Below are 14,191 nucleotides of genomic sequence, written 5' to 3'. Positions count from 1 at the left end.
CACAAGCCGAATAGTAGCTGCCTTAACAATAGGGCTAAAGGTATCTTCATAATCAATACCAAATCTTTGTTTAAACCATTTAGCAACTAATCTAGCCTTGTACCTGTCTATACTTCCATCATATTTTCTTTTTATCTTGTATACCCATTTACAATCTATAACATTATTTCCCTTCCTTGGTGGTACTAAATGCCAAGTTTTGTTTTTCATGAGTGCATTGTATTCGCTATCCATAGCCTCCTTCCACTCTTTATGATTAAGAGCATCATGCAAATGAGTTGGTTCACCAAAACTACTAATAAAAGCTCGTTTGACCCTGTCGTACCTTACAGTGCCATCGGTATATTCCTTTGCCTTGATAATACCTGACTGAGATCGAGTATGATGATGAGGAGCTGCTGGCGAGGTTTGCACAGAAGATCCCGATGTAGCAGTAGCTGTTGGTTGCGCCACAGAAGATCCTGCAGGATCAGTTGCAGCTGAGACAGCAGCAGGTTCCCGATCCAGCTCCCGATACAAGGAGGATCGTGACCCAGATGCGCCAGGCGTCCCGCTGTCGGCTCCTGGGTCAGCCCATGGGCTGGTGGCGCGCGGTGATTCGCCCCCGTCCGTGCCTGGAGAGATGGGCTCAGCGGCGGGCCCCGCTGTGCGAGGGTTGTCGGCCACCAGCGCCTCTGAACCGGTGGGCTCCACGCGGTCGGGCCGGTCGGCCACCCGAGCCCGATTGGCTGCATGCGGGCGACCGTGATCGTCCTCAGGTCGCGTGTCGATGGAGACAGCCAGGCTGGCGCGGGGATCTGCCTCGGATCGAACACCGCTGCCACCTGAATCTGTATGGGATCCGGCGCCTCTTCTGCCTTTTTCTGCACACATAAAATCATGAACTGAATATGCGCAAATATCTATAGAATCCGAATTTTCTATGGAATTCTTCACAGGATCAGCTTGATATAATTCACCCCCGTGTTCTGGAAGAAGTGCTATTTCAGCACGGAGGAGAGCTCCCGCATTTGGGTGAAGTTTGGCAAATGGAAAAAGAGTTTCATCAAAGACAACGTCTCGAGAGATATAGATACGGCCAGTTGCAATCTCTAAGCATTTGTACCCTTTGTGAAGATTACTATAGTCATGAAAAACACATTCGGTAGATCGAAACTCAAGCTTGTGGCGATTATATGGACGTAAATTTGGGTAGCAAGCACACCCAAAATTTTTAAGAGAATTGTAATCAGGCATTTGATTATATAATCGCTCTAATGGAGTATAATTTCCAATGACCTTACTAGGAAGGCGATTGATAAGATAAGTTGCTGCAATGAATGCTTCATCCCAATATTTGAGAGGCATGGAGGCATGTGCAAGTAGGGAAAGGCCCACTTCAACAATGTGGCGATGTTTTCTCTCGGTAGAGCCGTTTTGCTGGTGAGCATGAGGACAAGAGACATGATGTTCAATGCCTATGCTACAGTAGAAAGAGTTGAGCTTCTCATACTCCCCTCCCCAGTCACTCTGGACTGCTAGAATTTTCCTATTAAAATGTCTTTCAACAAGTTTTTGGAATTCTTGAAACACAGAAAAACTTCAGATTTGTGTTTTAACAAGTAAATCTAAGTAAACTTGCTATAATCATCAATGAAACTGACATAATATTTTTTTTCTTCCAAAGGAATCTCTAGCATGACCCCATACATCACCAAAAATAAGCTCTAAAGGAGCATGAGACACACTGTTTGACCTAGGATAAGGGAGTTGATGACTCTTAGCACACTGACATGCTTCACAAATAGACTCACTGGATTGACTATGTGACAATGGCAAATTTCCTTTATTAACTACTTGCTTGACTATGATTGATGATGGGTGTCCTAATCTTTGATGCCACCGTGCCAAAGAGGGCTTGATGACAGAATAAGCACGGCGACGCTTGTGGTTAAAAACTTCGAATGAGATGGGGTAGAGCCCTCCAATGCATCTACCGTGATGAAGAAGTTCCCTCGTTGCCCGGTCCTTTATAAAAAAGTAACGAGGGTGAGTTTCAAAGAAAACATTATTATCGGTGGCTAGATGAGACATAGATGCAAGGTTTTTATCTGCTTGTGGAACATGGACGGCATCGTTTAAGACAAGATCACATTTAAGGGTAGGGGAATTAATAAAAGCTTGACCGATGTGTCGAATATCCATACCTCCACCACTTGCAGTATGAATCTGATCATTGCCAAGGTATTTCTCCCGGAGAGCGAGTTGCTCTAGTTCACCAGTAACGTGGTCGGTTGCACCAGAGTCAACGTACCACATGCCATCGCTCCCTTGCTCGCGCATAGCTGCAGCAACAAGATGGCAGTCGGGGACAATATCTTCATCATACCGGTGCTAGCAATCCATGACTTCATGGCCTGCCTTTTTGCAGAGTCGACACCAAGGACGCCCCCGGGAGGAGGAGGGGCGATGGCCAGAGTTGTTGTTGAAGCCGCCGCTTGAGGGTTTGTTGGTGTAGTTGCTGGAAGTGTTGTAGCCGTCGCCGCCAGAGCTGTTGTAGCCGCCATCTCCCAGGAAGTTGCCACCAGTACTAGGGAAAACCTTATACACAGAATGTTACTAGTAGCGCTGTACAAAATCAAACGCTACTGCTAATTAGTAGCAGCGCGCGTAAATAAACCGCATTGCTGCTACGACTTTTGCAGTAGCACGTACTGGCGAAAAGCGCTGCTGCTATGTTTGAACTGGGAGCACATGGCTAGCCCAACCTAGCAGTAGCGCGTATACTGGCCCAGCGCTACTGCTACGCTCCTTAGCTGTAGCGCTCTTATGTGTAAGGTGCTGCTGCTAACGAAAATAAAATAAAGTGAAAAACAAGTAGAAAAGTAAATGAAAATGAAAGAAATAGAAAAAGAAGAAAGGAAAAAATAAAATGTAAAGAAAAATAAAGGAAAAAAGGAAAAAAGGAGAAAGGAATAGCAGTAGCGGGTTTCAGTAATGCGCTATAGCTAACATAGCTATAGCGCGTTTCCGGAAACTCGCTACCGTTACGTTTCACTTAAACAGCGGTCCCCCCCCCCCGCCCCGCCCCCGGCCACCACTTCTTCCCCAAATCCCTCGCCCTCGCTGCCGTCTCCCCAATTCGCCGTCGCCCACTTCGCCGCCGTCTCCTGCCGGCTAGGACGCCCGCAACCTCACCGTCTCCCCCCGAGGCCGCCGTCATCCTCACCGCCACCGCCCGAGGCCTCCCTCGACGTCACCATCGGCGCCCTCCACCTCACCGCCGCCCGAGCCCGCCCAGGACCGCCGTTGCCCGTGCCCGAGCCCGCCCTCTCTCCCCTCTCTGTAAGTCCCCCACCCCTCCCCCCCACTCATCTCTCTCTGCATTTTAGAGAAAAAATTAGTAGAGCAAAAGTTAGTTAGGGCAGTAGGGTTTAATTAGTGTAGATGCTGCTTGTATAGTATATAGTGATACTAGAAGATGTTAATTAGGTTAGGGCAATAGTGGTACTAGTAGATGTTAATTAGATGTTTTTCAGTTAGGGCACTAGAGTTTTGCTAGGTTAATTAGGTTAGTAGTGCTGCTAGTAGTAGTGGTACAGTAGGTTAATTAGGTGATGTTAAATGAATAACCTAAATGAATGAAATTAGTAGTTAACTGAATTTTTTTTCCTTTCATCATTATAGAGCACTAAAGTTAACTGAATTTTGTTCTATTAGTAGTTAAATGAATTTTCTTCTACACTTTGTTTTTGAATTAGCTTGCGAAATTTGGACATGTGGTTGCTCGTGTATATTTGGACACTGTTTCCAGGGAATGATACTTAGTGGCCTATGTTTTGCCGGAATGTTGATTCATTTATTTTCCGGCAAATTTTAGGTTCTCTATTTGTCCACTTTTTAGCAAATGTCATGCTAAAATTTTCCGTGAATTTCGGCATGACTTGTGCTACAAACTAGGACATATCGAGTGCCCATGATTTGCCGCACCAGGAAGGAGTCAACATTCCTGCAAAACAATAGGCCTTTTTTATGTCATTATTCATTTTATTAGGTCTAGAATTAATTTACTAGATTTAATCATAGGAAACATGGCTAGCAACGATGAAGGACAGGGTTCTGGTGATTGCGACGACGCCTACCGGGCAGCAGACGAATTTTTTAGCCTTACCGACGATCAACCGATGTTATTGCTGGGCCCACCGGTGGAATCGGGGACTGAGACCGACATGCAGACCGGTGCTTAGACTAAGACTGGCGCTCAGACTCAGACCGGCATCGAGACCGGCGCTGAGACTGAGACCGGCGCTGCCTCGGGGAGCGGAGCCGGTGTAGAACCGAAAGCAAAGAGGCAACGGGTTCCTAACAAACTCAGGACTACTAGAATGGTGGTCACGAAGGTGGACGATGACAATTTTGAGCCAACGGCGCCCGAGGAAGCGCGTCGATGCTACGGCAATCAAATAGGCTGCATCGTACGGACAACCGCCACCATCAACGATGAGAAACTACAGAATATAGAAAATATGAGGAGCTCCCTCCTAAAGAAGTTTCACCAGATATTCTTGTTCCCGGGCCGGAATGAGAATGATTATAAAGATCCAGATGAGGACCCGGCAATGAAGAACATAAACAAACACTCCATGACCAAGTTTAGCGATGCGTTGGCCGCCTGGAAAAATCGAGTGAAAGCAAGGATCATCGACAAGAAGGAACCCTACTCCGAGATTGTAAAGGATAATCCCACAATCACGGAAGAGCAGTTTCAAATATTCAAGGAGGCTTGCAAGGCCGAAGATGCCAAAAAAAGTCTAAGTACATGAAGGGGCTTCAAGAGAGGAACTTTGGGAGCCACCACCTCGGAAGCCGTGGTTACGGCGGAAAGAGGTCCAAATGGGCCAAGGAGGACGTGGAAGCCGCGAGTCTGGGCATCACAGACCCCTTGGCGGAGTTCATCGTCCAGCAGGAGCGTGACGTCCTCAGGGCCCGGCACCGTTGGCACCCAGTGAAAAAGGTTTACGAGACAACACCGATCATTACGGAGTTCATAAGACTGCTGGTAATTTTAGTTTCTGATCAATTCGACTGCACACGTTAGTCATATTTGTAAACGATCATTGTGCCTTTTGCAGAGAGAGCAGCACAAGATTGCGGCCGAAAGCGACTCGCCGTCTAAGGCATTGGCGAGGCCCAAGTGGGACACTCCATTCAACCGGGCGTTGAACATATTGAAACGACAACCGGTGGATACTCGACCGTCGTATGGACGCGTGCACGGTGTCGGAGACGGTGCCACGTGGAAGAAGTACTACCGTGAGACCACGGAGGAGAGAAAGGAAAGACGGAGGTTAAATGAAGAAAACATCGACAAGAGGGTTGAGATTGCGGTTGAGAAGAAATCAACTCAGACAGTCGCAACAGCGGTAGCTGCCGCAAAACAGGTGGCTGTAGATATTTCTACTACCTTGGTTCCGGCCGTTTTCGATTGGACGAGGCAAAATCCAGAAAAAATGCAGCGAACTTTCCCCTTGCTGACTTCTTGGCGGGGAGCAGCTCGACTAGCGTTGCACCAGCACCTGCAGCTGCACCGGCTCCCGCACCGGACGTGCTAGGCGGTGCTTTGTCTTTGGCTGAGCTCGACGCCCTCACGGTATCTGTCACACCGCCCCCCTTCAATATAAATGTATAATCTCTCGTTTTCGTTGCCTTTCGGATGTCTCACATCGCAGACTTTTCTTTGCAGGCCGACGAAACCCCGTGCACCATATTGTACACCATCGGTGACCAGAAGGTGGACGTGGGGAAGGCGACGATAATGGAGTCAAAGGAACCATTGTTCCACAGCCGGCCGATCCCCCCGAACGTCTTCAAGGTTTCTGTGGCCAGTGTCAAACCGGGCCACGAAAATTTGCCTCCTCCAGTACTGCTGGGGGAGGACGACGAGACACCGCGGCGGCTTGGTGATTGTTGCAATGCTAGGTGGGTCCTGTTGTGGCCAAAGAGTCTGCTTCATCTGGAGGCGGCCGGGAGCACACCCACGACCATGCAGCCTCAGCAAGGTATGAACATCAACACCCCACCTACCCAATTAGCGTCGGGTGTCGGGTTGGGTGATAGCGGACGGGGTAAGGAGGAGGCTCCATTAGTCGCTGATGACGTCGCCATGGATGAGGATGAGGACGACGATGGCGCTGCTGAACAGTATGTCTATACTAGCGCCTCCTCAGGGTTTGAGCATCTTGAGTCGGTGCCTAAATTGCCGTCTCAACATATTATGGACGACCTTCCGGTAGTAAAGAAGTTTAGGAAGAGAGCGAGGAAAGGCAAAAAAGCTGTTTCTATGATCCAGCCGCCTCAGCAGCCTCGGCTTCAGGACCGTATAGATATCCCCAATGCGGATAAATGGCATATCCCCGGTCAACCAATCCTACCTACAACACCGCTACGGGCCAGATTCGGTGATCTAAAGAGACTTCATGATGATGTGCTGCGGGTAGAGAAAGACGTCATCGCCTCGAAAGATCCAGGATACCCACTCTATGTGGTTAACATTCCGCGGCAAATGTCGTATGTCGACAGCTTCCCCGCGGATAAGTTCTTCCTCCGATTCGATTACATATTCGACATGTTTCACGCGAAGAAGCTGGATTTTACGTTTGTCCGCCTTTATGACTTGCACATGAACTACATCTGTGTCGCTGACCCATACTACATGCACGAGGGCTTCTTGGGAGTCTACGCAAATCACCGTGAATACGCGAGGGATTACATCGTCAGTTTCATGCTCGCCAATAAGGACAAGGGGGCGATTCTCGTGCCTTATCATCCCGTGTAAGTCATCCGCGCTGCTATCCTTCGTCCTTCGATTTCAATCATTCATTTGCACGGTGGAGGCTAATTAATTTGAGGACTTATTTTGCGCAGTGGCGGGTGCGCTGTCCTCATCATCCTCTACCCTCGATTCTCCCACGCTCTTTACTTGGACTCGTCGAAGAACATTCACAAAAAGGATTACACCCACATCAAGGATGTTCTCGACAGTGCTATGTATTACTACCAATCAATTGGTGGAGAGGTCAGGGACAAGAAGATAAAGGGCGGCAGGGTCGCCTTCGGCCATAAGACCGACTTTTGCTGCATCCAGCAACCGAACGATTCTCTTAATGATGGATTCTATGTCCTACACCACATGCTGGAGTACAGACGGGATCACCAGAACCTTCGCATGGCACCTTCTTCCGGCGATGCCCATATTCTGCAATGGGCAAAGGACATAGGAGATATCGAGGATCATCGACTTCGAGCTGAGTTCTATAACATCCAGCGTGAACTTGCCCAAATCATCATGAAGGAGGTCGTCGGAAAAACAGGGATGTTCTACGAAGAAGGACAAATGTTGCGGGAAGACGTCCGAACATGGATAGCCTCTCAGCGTCTCGACCTGAAGCCTTTCACTAGGCTCGGGGACTATCTCCCTGACTTGGATGGATGGAACGACATGTTGGAGTGATTGTCGATATATGACAATGTGTCCGTTTAGTCCATACTTTCTGTATGACAAAACTTTGAGTTATGCAGGGTGAAACTTTATTTGTGATGTAATTAAACCGTCCTCCTCCTCGACTAGAGAAAATCACTCTAGTTAGGGCATTTTGGGGTACGATGAACTTTGTTATTTATGCTTATGATATGTTGTTTCTATTTTTGCCAAGTCTGTCTCTTTCTGTTGCTCAACTATATATGTTGCATATCATGAACTCATGTGATGATGCAGGTGCATAGATCATAGATGGCGAAGAAGTGCTACGCCAGGAGTATATATACGACAAGTGGCCAGAGTGTCAGGCCACCCAGGTGTACCGGTTTCCGGTTTCCGAGCGACAGGCAGTAGTTAGTTTAGGTTCACGCTAATGCGAGAGAGGGATACGAACTCATGTTCTCAAAGTGATAGCTCTTCTCATGTATATCATTGTTTAGATGGATGACGATGTATTTGCATGTAATCGAGACTTGTGTCGCTATTTTCGAGATGATGACGAGAGACCACTTTGTGTTGGATGATGATTATGATGATGACATGATTTGATGAGACTAATTGTATGTATATGCTATGATTACATTTGTATGTGTATGATATGCTAAAGATTATTGTATAAAGCCTATTCAAATACAAAACAAATACAAAACAAATATGCAGGAAAAAAACTAATAAATAAACTAGTAGTAGCGAGGGGGAAAATTTAGCAGTAGCGCCTACTTACCAGTAGCGCGTCCCAGCAAACAGCGCTGCAGATAATATCAGTAGCGCCCTTTCCCAAAGAGCGCTACAGCTATTCATGTATATCAGTAGCGTGGGACAACAGGCGCTACTGCTATACGTTAGCTGTAGCGCCTTATTAGTAGCGCCGGCACCCGCGCTACTGAGAGGCCCAAAACCCTCGCTGCTGCTAAGCTTTTCCCTAGTAGTGCACGCCTGCGCCCAGCGGTGCGAGACTGCCCCTGGTGACCGTGCCCACGGCCGCGACCACGAGAGAAAACGTTGGCAGAAGATTGGCGGAGGTTGGTGCCGTGAAGAAGGCTGAGGCGGGCATCAAAACTCAGGAGCTGGCTGTAGAGCTCCTAAACCGTGATTGGTTCCACCCGAGCAGTGAGCACCGAGACGACAGGGTAGTACTCCATATATAGCCAGGCTTGAATTTTGGAGACGATCTCCGGATCGGAGAGCGCGGCGGCAGTACAGGCAACTTCATCTGTGAGACTTCTAATTTTGCCAAGGTACTCGGTCATGGTCATATTACCTTTCTGAAGATCGGTCAGCTCGATGCGGGTGTTGATAGCTTGAGCTTGACTCTAAGCAGCAAACATGTCGTGAATTGCACGCCAAACTTTGGTCGGCGTCTGTAACGTGGCGACATGTGCAAGGATATCGCGGGAAAGAGAGCCCATCAAAAATCCCTGAAGTTGTTGCTGTTGTGCATACCAGAGGGTCCTCGCAAAGTTGGTGACTTGCTCTTCTTTGCCATCCTTGGTGATGGTGAGGGTGGGCGGCGGTGCCAGGATCTTCTCGTCGAGGTGATGCTCCATCTGTGCTCCTTTTATCTGTGGTAGCACGACGGCCTTCCAGGGAAGAAAGTTCCCCCTCGTCAGCTTCTCCTGCGGTGGTGGTCCAAGGGATGCGGTGGTGGTGGTGGAAGAGGAGGTGAAGGTGGAGGAGGAGGTGGTGGAAAGTGCACCCATGGTGCTGGGCATCATGGTGGCGGAGGTGGTAGACATACTCTCGATGGAGGAAGGTAGCTAGATGTGTTCTTGTTGAGGAAGAGGCTCTGTTACCATGTAAATTATGGTGGGAAGCGTAGAACACTTTGCTTGGGCCGCATTACATTATATAGGATACATGCCGTGGCTTACAAGGTTTAGATTGATACTAGATCGATCGGTTACAGAAGAAAGATCGGGAGAGGTTGAAACAGAAGAAGAGATAGAATAGGTTTACAATTTAAACAGAGTTCTATCTCTATACACCAACTAATTCTAACAGGTATTACTACTATATTTCATACTTCTGTGTTAAATTTGTGGTCCGTTGTTTGGTGGGAAAATCAGAAATACTATGCACTGACGATAGTTTGCTTGCTGTGTAACCTGTATCATCAGTTTCCCACGGTATATGCTGCTTGCAACATTTTGAGTGCAGCAGCAACATGTTTCAGCTGCCTTTTGTGCATCCTGGTGTCCTGATTGTCATGTAGATCAATTATCAACAAAACATTCCAATTGTCTTTAGGCATGCATTGTTATGATCAGATATATGCCTTTGAACTTCATCGCAAAATATCTTTGATCAATATGGCTTAAAACACCAGGAGGTACCATGTCATTTCAGACATTTTGCCTGCATATCTCATTGAGCTTGTCAATCTAATTAGATTATAGCAGTTCTTACATCTTTTATCATTCGATTAGAAAATTTCTTTGATCTATGATTTTACATTGCATTGTTTCTTATAAATATATTGTTACCTATGGCAAAGAAGAAGCGGACCAATGTGATGTGTAATTTTATTTTGGCCTTAAGGATCCATTACTTTGCATATGAATCCTTTACTTTTGTGCATATATGCTCTGCTAGCAGGACTAGACTGAATCAGATGATCTTACTTTGCTCCTTCCTATCTCCAACAACTAGATTAATGCTCGATTTTACAACAAAAGTAACCCGATTTTACAGCAAGTAGTCAGCTGCCGCTTGATTTTATTATAAAGATTGATTTAACAAGGCACTGAAAACATTCAGTTTAGGCTAAGAAACTTGTGAAGATCTCTCTAATTGATTATTTTTTCTTGGTTCGATAAATACTTGGCTGCAAAATTTGCAATATTCTTGCCTGGCTCCCTCCTTCAGACATAGCCTCTTTGGCCTTCTGCCTTATGCATCCATATAGAACATTCCTCTTGTGCTCCTCCCGCCCATCACCTCTCCGCATCTTTCCTTCTCATCTCGACACGCATGCATGCCGATCCCCATGCTCTCCCAAACCGCTTCCACCTAACCCTAGCCTCTAGCCGCGGCCGCCCCGGGCCGCGGCCGCTGCCATCTGCCGCCTCCGCTGCTGCCGCCGCTACCCCCTCCCGCCGCGCCGCCGCACCCTCTCCCCGCAGCCGCGCCGTCCCTCTCCCAGCCACCGCGCCACCTCTTCTGCCGCGCCGCCGCAACCCCTTCCAACCCTAGCCACCGCTACTCCTCTAGCCACCGCCGCTCATCCTCCTCACCGCGCCGCCATGTCTTCTAACGCCTCCACCTACTCCAACCCTTTCGCCGAGCCGGACCCTGCCGACATCCGCGACATCAACATCCATGAACGCGCCCCGTTTGTCCTCGATGCCACCGACTCCATGTACTTCGCGTGGAAGACGTAATTTTCGCTCCTCTTCCGCGAGAACAATCTCGTGGATCATGTTGACGGCACCGCCGACTCCCACGCTATGGTGGGCGACTCCGAGTGGACCGCAATCGACGCTACGCTCATCAGGTGGTTCTTCACCACCATCTCCAAGGACCTGTTTCACACGGTCGTGAGCGATGGTGATGACGCCCACGCCGTGTGGGTCAAGCTCAGCGGACTCTTCAACGACAACAAGCTTCAGTGCCGCGTTTTTTTGCGGCAGGAATTTTTTGACTGTCATCAGGATGAATAGTCCATCGATGACTATTGCCACCGCCTGAAGACGTTGGCGGATGAACTCTGCGACATCGGCGCCAAGGTTGATGATGACCTCCTCCTCAGCATGCTCACCACCGGTCTCAACGAGGACTTCGGCAACGCCGTCTCCAACCTCACCTTGATGCTGGAGTCCTCCTTCCCCAAGTTTGTGGCATACTTGGTTGGAGGAGCGCCGGATGAAGGGGGTCAAGAAGCGTGTGCAGCACCACGCCCTCGCAGCCGGCACCCCCTTGCGGCGCCCCGCTGCAAGCTGTCCCGTCCGCTCCGCGGCAACAGCCGCCGCCCCGGCATTTTTCCCCCTCCTACCCGCGCCCCCGTTCCTCCCGCTGCCCCCAGTAGCAGCCGCAGGGTGGCGGGCGGCGCGGCAAACGCCACGGGGGCGACCAAAAGCAGCAACAACTTGCACACATGGGGGCCCCTCGTCAGTAGCAGCTGGCCACCCCACCGTGGACTTGTGACACCAATCTGTAGACGGTGTCGTTCACGCATACTCGATGCCGGTCCCTCGGGCTCCTGCCCCAGGCATCCTTGGGCCCCGTCCGGTGAGTCACCAGGTGTACTTCGTCGCTCCCAGCACCGCCCCCTACCCGGCATCGCCGGCCACGGGAGGCTATGGCGCCGCCCCCGCGCCAGCTTACTGCGCCGCCCCCGCGTCTGCCTATGGTGGGTTCTACCTGCCCTAGGTCCCGCCGCCGTGGGATCCAGCCCTCCTCGCCGCCCTACATTCGGCTCCGTCACCGAGTAACTATGGTGGCAGTGGTGACTGATACATGGACTCGGGCGCCACTGCTCACATGACTGCTCATCCCGGTAACCTCACGTCTTCCACTCTCGTTCATACTCCCACTCGCATCACCGTTGGTAACGATTCCTCTCTACCCATTACAAATGTCGGTCATATGTCGTTTCCTTCCACCTCTACTCCTATTAACATGTCTAATGTTCTCGTCTCTCCTGACTTAGTAAACAACCTTGTCTCTGTTCGTCGCCTTGCTCGTGAGAACCCTATTACTGTTGAATTTGATGATGTTGGATTTTCTGTGAAGGACGCCCGTACACGGATGGTACTCCACCGACGTGACAGCCCGAACGAGCTCTACCCGGTGCATCCTTCCGCCGCCAGGACCACCCGTCCAGTCGCCCTCGCCACTAGTGTCGATCTTTGGCACGTCTGCCTCGGTCATCCCAACTCCACAAGTTTGCGTCAGATTCTGCAGAGTTTTTAATTCTCATGTAATAAGGTTGACGACCACACCTGTGAGGCATGCCATGTCGGCAAGCACGTTAGTCTTCCCTTTAATGAGTCTACAAACATTTCCACTTTTCTGTTTCAGTTATTGCATAGTGATGTTTGGACGTCCCGGTTGCAAGCAACATGGGTTATCTATACTATTTGGTGATATTGGATGTTTTTCCCCATTATGTGTGGACATTTCCTCTCCGTCGCAAGTCTGACGCTCTTGCTACACTCACTGCTTTTTACTCATATATCACCACACAGTTTGGTCGTCCTATTCTTGCCTTGCAAACTGACAACGGAGAAGAGTTTGACAATATTGCCATCTACAATCTCCTTGCGACTCACGATGCCATTTTTCAGCTCACTTGCCCCTACACGTCACAGCAGAATGGTCGCGCCGAGCATGTCATCCGCACTATTAATGACCATGTCCGCACATTGCTCTTCCACTCCAACGTGCCTCCTCGGTTCTGGCCGGATGGTCTTGCAACTGCCAACCTTCTCACAAACATCCGCCCGTGTCGTCCTCACTGGAACTATACTCCTCACCAGCTCCTCTTCGGTGCCGTTCCATCTAATGATGGTCTTCACATTTTCGTGTGTCCCCGTTATCCTAGCACCACGCCCAATACCCCTCACAAACTCAATCCCCGGTCAGTTCCTTGCATCTTTCTCAGTTATCCTCCCAACACCAAAGGTTATCGGTGCTATGATCTAGTGTCCCACTACGTCTTTACTTCGCGGCACATGTACTTTGATGAGCCGGTGTTCCCATTTCAGCAGGTACAGTCCTCCTCGGCGTTTCCCACGGTGCGGCTCGCCCTGCCACCACCTACGGGGAGCCGCCACCATGCCGCGTCGAGCACTGGGCCCGGCCCTGCCCACGCTTCCGGCGCCGGCCGCCCCCTCCCGCGGCGCTTCGGGTGTGGCTGCCCCTCGGGCGCCCCCGCAGCCGCGGCCTTTGGCGCCCCCTCGTGCGTCCCCACTGCCGCAGCCTCCTCGAACGTCCCCGCCCCCGAGGCCAACTAGGGTGCCCCCGCCGCCATGGGCCCTTCGGCCGCCCCCGTCGCCGCGGCCTCTGGCGCCGCTGCGGGTGGCCCCTCCAGGTCCTCGGAGACCGGCTTGAACTCCTACTCGAAGGTCCCCCTCTCGTCTCCGCCGACTGCAGTCCACTAGTAGAAAAAGGGTCCAACGTGAAGCACAATAGTGCCGGTTTGAATTTCAGCCGGCACTAATGTGTACAATAGCGCCGGTTCGTGGCGGCGATCAATAGCACCGGTTCGTGGCGAACCTTTAGTACCGGTTCATGCCACGAACCGGTACTAAAGAGGCTGTGTCAGCCTGCGGTCAGGCTATGGCCCCACCATCACCATTTAGTGCCGGTTCGTACCACGAACCGGTACTAATCAGGTTATGGCAAGCTATTTTTAGTCCCACCTCGCCAAGAGAGAGGGACTAGGAGCGGTTTATAAGCCCTGAGTGCAGAGACGATGAAGAAGAGGCTCAATGCTCACGTTGCTTAGCTTCAAGCCTTCAGGAATATGATAGATTGCATGGAGCTACGCGCAGTGCAGTTTACACTATTCCGAAAGGCTTGAAGCAAATTAACGAGCATTGCACCTCTTTTTTATTTTTAATAACTTATTACAACTCCGGACTTCTTCTGTTATGGCAAAAACTAATTGCACGTCGGCATTTCTTTTTTTAAAACTTTGGTTATAACTCCAGACTTTGACCATCAGGTTTTGCA

Source organism: Triticum urartu, chromosome 2A (genome assembly GCF_056163025.1).
Source record: "Triticum urartu cultivar PI428250 chromosome 2A, HENAU_Tu73, whole genome shotgun sequence".
NCBI lineage: Eukaryota > Viridiplantae > Streptophyta > Magnoliopsida > Poales > Poaceae > Triticum > Triticum urartu.
The sequence above is the reverse complement of the archived record's forward strand: the minus strand, read 5'-3'. Positions refer to the sequence as shown.